The sequence below is a fragment of the Bufo bufo genome, chromosome 7 (genome assembly GCF_905171765.1).
Source record: "Bufo bufo chromosome 7, aBufBuf1.1, whole genome shotgun sequence".
Classification (NCBI taxonomy): domain Eukaryota; kingdom Metazoa; phylum Chordata; class Amphibia; order Anura; family Bufonidae; genus Bufo; species Bufo bufo.
The window spans coordinates 175,424,745-175,431,700 of record NC_053395.1 but is presented as its reverse complement, the minus strand read 5'-3'; positions in this window follow the sequence as shown (position 1 = coordinate 175,431,700).

Here is a 6,956-nt window from a genome sequence, read left to right as displayed (position 1 = left end):
GTATCCAACCTTCTTTTACAGAGCTGATCATAAATGTAATGATTATTGTTAACAAATAGAACAATTTTAATGATAATCAATGGTCCTCACAAACATGGGTTCCGACTAATGAGGAAGCCGAAAGTTGGGCGATGTGTTTGTGCATATGCTATGCAAACAATTGTTTGTGAGTATAAATAAAAACCTTTGTGAATTTTTAAGAAGGTTTGCAGCTCTATAGCGCTTTCTCCTTATTGAACAGTACAGGGAATATGGCAATACCCGCCAAATTGGAGGAGGTACAAATTTGCACCTGTTTTTCATCTTGAAAGGTATCAGCAGAATGCAAATATATATACCATACCATATAAAGTAAATATAGTGGTAAATGTAACCATTCAAAACAAATAATGAACTGATTACACAGTTTCATATAGTATCTTAATACAAATAAATGAGTAAGCATAATGCTGAATATAAGCTATGCTAAATATAAGCTAGAAAAGTATAATATTAGTTGTACGATTTAGAAAACTTAAAACCTAGGGCTAAGATATGACCTCCTACACCCTACCTCCCTTGATGTGTTGCCCGCTAGCCAAATGTCCATGGAGAGGATGTTGGTCCAGTTCCTACAAGTAAGGGCTCATCCTCATGAGTGTATTATGGCTAATTACAGCCTGTTACAATGGTGTCTCACTGGAACCATTGTACCATGCATGCCAGCGTTAGTGGCTTGTGGGTTGAATTGGTGCCATTGTATTCAATGGTGGTTCATGTTGCTACTGCTCTGTGTATACTAGCATCAGTTACTTGTGGTGTGAATTGTGCCAATCTACTTGTATTCCTCTTCAGTTCTGTATTGAAAGGGTTAATCATTTTTTTGCTGTGTGAGTTCATCTGTCCGTGTAATAAGTTTGTTAGGTCTGCTATATATGTTCCTTTATTCCTCCATATATTTTGCACTTAAGTTCTGTGACCTGCCCTGGTTGTGCAACATGTCATGTCATATCTTGCTTGGATCCATTTGGAGTCTGTCTTTGCCCAGTGGTGGAATTTATTTCTGAAGTTTGTGTCTGAATTCTGACGTAGTTCCATCCTTTACCTAGCCTGTTCTATGCATTGCTATGTAGCCTGTTTGCTTGACCTTTTCATGGATTGTATGGGTTCCTAGAGTCCATCATGCTAAGTTACTGCACATACATGGGTTTTGAATGGGTACCTGAAGTGTGTCTTGCTATGGTACTGCACATGTATTTGCTATTGTATATCTGAATGGGTTCCTGAAGTCCATCTTGCTATGTTACTGCACATGTATTTGCTATTGTATATCTGAATGGGTTCCTGAAGTCCATCTTGCTATGTTACTGCACATGTATTTGCTATTGTATATCTGAATGGGTTCCTGAAGTCCATCTTGCTATGTTACTGCACATGTATTTGCTATGTCTGAATGAGTTCCTGTATTTCTAGATTCCTAGAATCATTTTGTAATACGGCATTGTATTAAACTTCATGTGGAGCAGGGACTATGTGTGTATGAGGTTCCATCGAGTGGCATTTTTGCCAAGGCAGGGTGTATGTTGACTATTAACGTATAATTCGAATAGTCCTAAAACTTTGTTTCCGCAGTCTGGTAAATGTCCATAGCATGTCTAGCTGTTACATAATATGATTGGACCTGGGACTTCAGGTTTCAGATTAGGCTAGGAAGTACTGGTTGCATGCGCCTGTTGTAGCACTACCAAACAGTTGCTATGGTCATAAGATTGTCAACAGAAAATATATTTGTATGTATTGTTCAGCATGGGAAGCAGCCAAGGAGAGTATTTGCATTCGTGCAGGATTAAAGGCAGCATAAAAGTGACGCATATTTTCTTACTGGCTTTTTTCCCTATGTTTTACTTTGTCTTAAACAAGGATAAGACATTTGATATGCTAGTTAATATGAATCTATAACCAACTGGGACTGTAGAGATTAAAATTAAGAATAGCCCCTGATACAAGGTAAACCTTTCAATTTCACATTCTCAAAGTCACTAAAGTGTAGCTATTAATCATAAACTTTTAATAAATCTTGTTACAGAAAATGCCTTTATTCACCTTTTAGACTGGCTTTTGCACTGTAATTGTAACATTTAGGACAGGTTCTCTTCGGTGCTAGGAATTCCGTTATAGTGTTCCTCTTAAAGGGTTCCGTTTTGTATCCTGTCCTAAAATTCCGTTATGACTGTTGTAACGGAACACTATAACGGAATTCCTAGCGCTGGTCAGAACCAGCCCTAACTCGGCACTCACTTAAAAACAATGTTACTTTGTTGAGTCATGAAAGTTGTCAGATCTTTGAATCTTCCTGAAGAATGATATTACACCAAACTGCAGAGAGACTGTGTGAAAGTGAGGGAGAGACAAAGCGGGCCTGTATGTGCACAGAGACGCACAGACTCGCTTCTCCTGCCGCAGTTCTCATGTTGTAAGATGTAGCAGGTTGAGGCCAGTAGAACATGAGGGACTAACCCAGGTTCAAGACCCTCTGCTGGTTCTATACTAGTTTGCACTGACTTGTGTCCTGGGATACAGGGTGCAGTGCTCCTGATTGTGGGATTATAGTAGGTAGTGCCCACTCATCCTAAGGCTTACCTTAAGAAAAACTGACAATGACAGGAAATACATAATAAAGTAAATAAATAATGTCAGGGGTGTTGCTAGGTTAAAACATTCAGGGCTTGGGCCCCTGATGTTTTGTCCCAGGCCCTGAATGTCCTACCTGCCAGCTAAATACAACTGTATTGTCGTCCTTGGGACGACAATACAATTGAATCTAATGCACTGGAAGAGCTGAAGGACCTGTGGTGACATCACAGGTCATGTGACCATTAAAACAGGCAGTGGTTGAGAAGGACCTGCAATGATGTCACCATCATCTGACCAGTGCAGGAGAGGACGGCAGTGAAGAGGAGAAGTCCTGGGGGAAGAAGCTGTGGTGATGTCTGCTACATGAGGAGAGGTGAGAGAAGGGAGAGGCAGAGCAATGCTGGGAGTTATGGTTATTTAACTGGGACTGTATGTTAGGGCTGAAGGGAGGGATGTAATTTACACGGGACTGTGTGTTGTAGGTTGCTGGGGAGGGGGTCATGTTATTTACATGGGACTGTATGTTGATAGTGACTGTAGGAGGGAGTGATGTTTTTTTACATGGGACTGTATGCTGGAGGCGGCTGTAGGAGGGAGTAATGTTATTTACATGGGACTGTATGTTGATGGCGGCTGGGGAGGCAGTGATGTTATTTACATGGGACTGAATGTTTTAGGGATGATGTTTACATGGAATTGCATGTTGGAGGCGGCTGGGGAGGGGGTGATATTATTTACTTGGGACTGTATGTTGAAGGTGGCTGGGGTGGAGGTGATGTTATTTACATGGAACTGTATGTTGGAGGGGGCTGAGAGACGGTGTGATGTTATTTACATGGGACTCTATGGCGGAGGAAGGGAAATAGTGTTATTTACATGGGACTGTATGTTGGAGGGGGTGATGTTATTTACATGGCACTGTATGGTGGAGGGAGGAATATAACTACAGGGGGCACTGCAAATCCAGGGGACATTATAGGCATTCTTATTAGTACTAGGGACTCTATATGAGGGACTTATAGATCTGCCTTATTTCTACTAAGAGCACTATGGGGGTCTTATTACTACTAAGGTGTCTGTAGAGAGCTGTATTGCCACTGGGGGAACAATAGGGGGGGCTTTATTTCTACTGGGGGCTCTGTGATGGGTATTATTAATACTGGAAGGCTCTTCTACTAATGGAGGTACCTCCATTGCTCCTTCTCAAGAGCTCAGAGCAATTTGTAATGTGTGTAACTGTGTGTGTATTGTGTATGTAATAAGTATATACTGTCTTATATTTGCAAGAATTTAATGGTGTACCAACTTCTCTTGCTGGTTGTAATCCACCAGTAACAGCTATGACAATTGTTAACAGTCCTTTACATGGAATGAAGTAGACATTAGGATACATTATAGTTTTTTTGATGAGATGGTGTTGGGCCCCTTTTCCTAGTGACCCTCTGTGTAGTTGCACATATTGTATATCCACATCTAGTGTGTACCTTGTTTTTTCACTGTTGTCAACATTTTGTGCTGGAGGGCAACAGTCTACACAGGGCAGTTTTCTGGTTTGCTACAGTTTTTATTTTAGATTTTAAACCAGGGAGAAATGTGGTCCCTAAAAAGAGCACCAGAATAAAACACTCTAAGGGCGGCTTCACATATAGCAAATGGTATTGCAGAAATCTCTGCTCTGAAAATCAATTGCATTCATTTGAATAAAGGCTACAGAAATCGATGTGTTTGCCACCAAGACAACCCTGCTATTCTCATAAATTAGAACTGACGTTCAGTCACAGAAGTTATTGCAGATCAAAGTAGGGTTCAAATCATATATCCTAACCAGGGTTCATTCAAATGGCAGAGCTAGGTGCACCAAACCTGTAAGCCTACATAGTCCATGCCACTTCATACTATGGAGTCATGGGTACTACTTGTTCTGCTGTACGGTGCCTTTCTATGGTACCCAGTTACAGGGATAATCACTATGATACAGCATCTGGACCATGCCAAAATTTTGATCTGTCACATTCCGTATGATTCCAACAGTAAAGACAGTTCAATGAGTCCATATGAAATCAGAGGCATGCAGAGCTACAATATGGCTGAGCTACAATATGGCTGCAAAGAGTATTATGGGTGTTACATTGGGTGTTACAGAGTTTATTACAGCTCTGAGCTTTTACATAGCCATATTATAACGGCCATATGTTGCTACAATAATTCAATACCTTTTTTTTTTTATTGTTAAAGTGAGTCTGCAGGCAGTTTTCACTATGATAAACTGCTGACAGCACTAGGTAGGGTCTGGGGCTAGCAGTACAAACATATCGTTTGTAAAGCTTTTATTATGAGGAGTAGTGTGAATATGAACTTTTAATCTGATAGATTATGGTCCTACAAGTGCACTGGAGCTTTAGTGTAAAGTGCTGTCTGCACTGAGCTGCTTCACAGCCCTCCCCTCTGCTCTGAGTGACTGGTGTAGTGGTCTCCTGGATGGATTCTACAGCTGTCACTCAGAGCGGAGGCCAGGGGGCTGTGAAGCAACTCAATGCAGAGAGCTCTGCAATTGAAGTTCCACCCTGGACATTTGCAAAAGCAGAAACTGATGGTGTAAATGTCCATATTCACACTACTCCTGATAAAAGTTCAAAATATTGTCTGTTTGCACTGTTCTCCCTAACCTTTACGTAGTGCTGTCAGCAATTTAGCATGGTCAAAACTGCTGACTGACTCGCTGCCTTTTTATGTAATTACGCTTGAAAATAATAAATCTCAATAATTGGTTCTCCATTTAATTTTATATGGTAAACGGATTCAAAAATATTGATAGTGCAACAAATTTATGAAGAATTTAATGCCTGAGGAATATAGTACAGACTTTATCCTGCTGCATTACTACCAGTTTTTCCTTAATCTTTTGCAAATAAATGATTTTTAGTATTTTAATCTGACAAACGCAAATACACAGCAGAGCTTCCTAAGGGTTCCAACCTTATTTACTGCATGATATATGTTACTTGTCTGTTACGTAAGAAATAAACTAAAAAAAAAAAGTTGTACCTGGCTGCATTGCTTAGATATTACATTTCAACAGTCAGAATAAAAGCCAAAAACTGAACAGAGCAGGATATCCATGTCTTTCCTAAGTGCGTTCGTTGACATATTGTAAACGTGTAAATGAATATTAACTGACGTGAAACATGGGTGAATGACTAACTTGGCAGGGATTGTGGTGGAAGCCTGGTCTGAAAATGACAAGTGATTATGTATTATTCCATATGGCTTACTCTTTCCTCGACTTCAAATAACTAAATTGAATTATAACAAATACACTTAGTAGTTTTTTATAGGTCATGGCAATAGTAATTTTAGATAAATTCTTCTACTTATTATATACTGTATATAAACAGGGACTAATGATGCAAAAACAAGTGTTGTGCCATTACTTACACTGCGCATATTGCCTTCTAAAATTGAATCTGGGAAATTCATTACGTTTAAATGTAGTAAAGAAAGTAAAGTAGATAAATTGATGGAGTTTTGCAAAGATGAAGACACTGTTAAAGGGGGTGTCCGAGTGATGAAAAAAAAAATATATAGCACTGTAAATCTGATGGTCAGCAATATATAACTAAGCAAAGCAAGTTTTCGGCAAAAAAATATCTATTTTCTCATTTCCCTGGTTCTCTTCTAGCCCTTTGTTTACCTGCAATAACGACAATCTCTGCCCATTCCCCTGTTCTGCAAAGGGAGTGAATTCAATTGCTGCCCTGAGTGACATGTCTGCCTGCTCGGAGACTCAGCAGTATGTTGTATGTGTAGGACTGCAAGTCCCAGCTGTATAATGAACCTGCTTATACACACAGGATCTTCCCCCTACCTGTTCTTGTGCAATGCTCTGCAGAACTGAGGAATATTAAATGCTCTGCAGAACTCTGTTAGCTCCTGTGCTCAGCATTTGTCTCCTCACTGCCTGCAGCTACATAGTAAAGCCTTCAGCCCTGAGTCTGTGCTGCTGAAGGGGTTAAGAATCCAGGGAGAGAGCAGACTGTAGCAGATGGCAGTGCAGTGGGGCGTGGCCAGAACAGTGACCTCTCTGTACAGATCTAATCTCTCAGGCTTGTACATGAAACATCATCAGAGCAGGGAGAGAAGCTGACATCACAGGATGTGACCCTCAGTGAAATCTGAGAAAGCAGCAACCGGAGATAAAGTAAGTGAATTGTAAAGTCCTTACATTTGCCTAGTTAGAAACATACAAAGAACAAAAAAATAACTCAGACAACCCCTTTAAGCCTTATTTTGCAGAAACGTATACATATAAACTTATATATATATATATATATATATATATATAA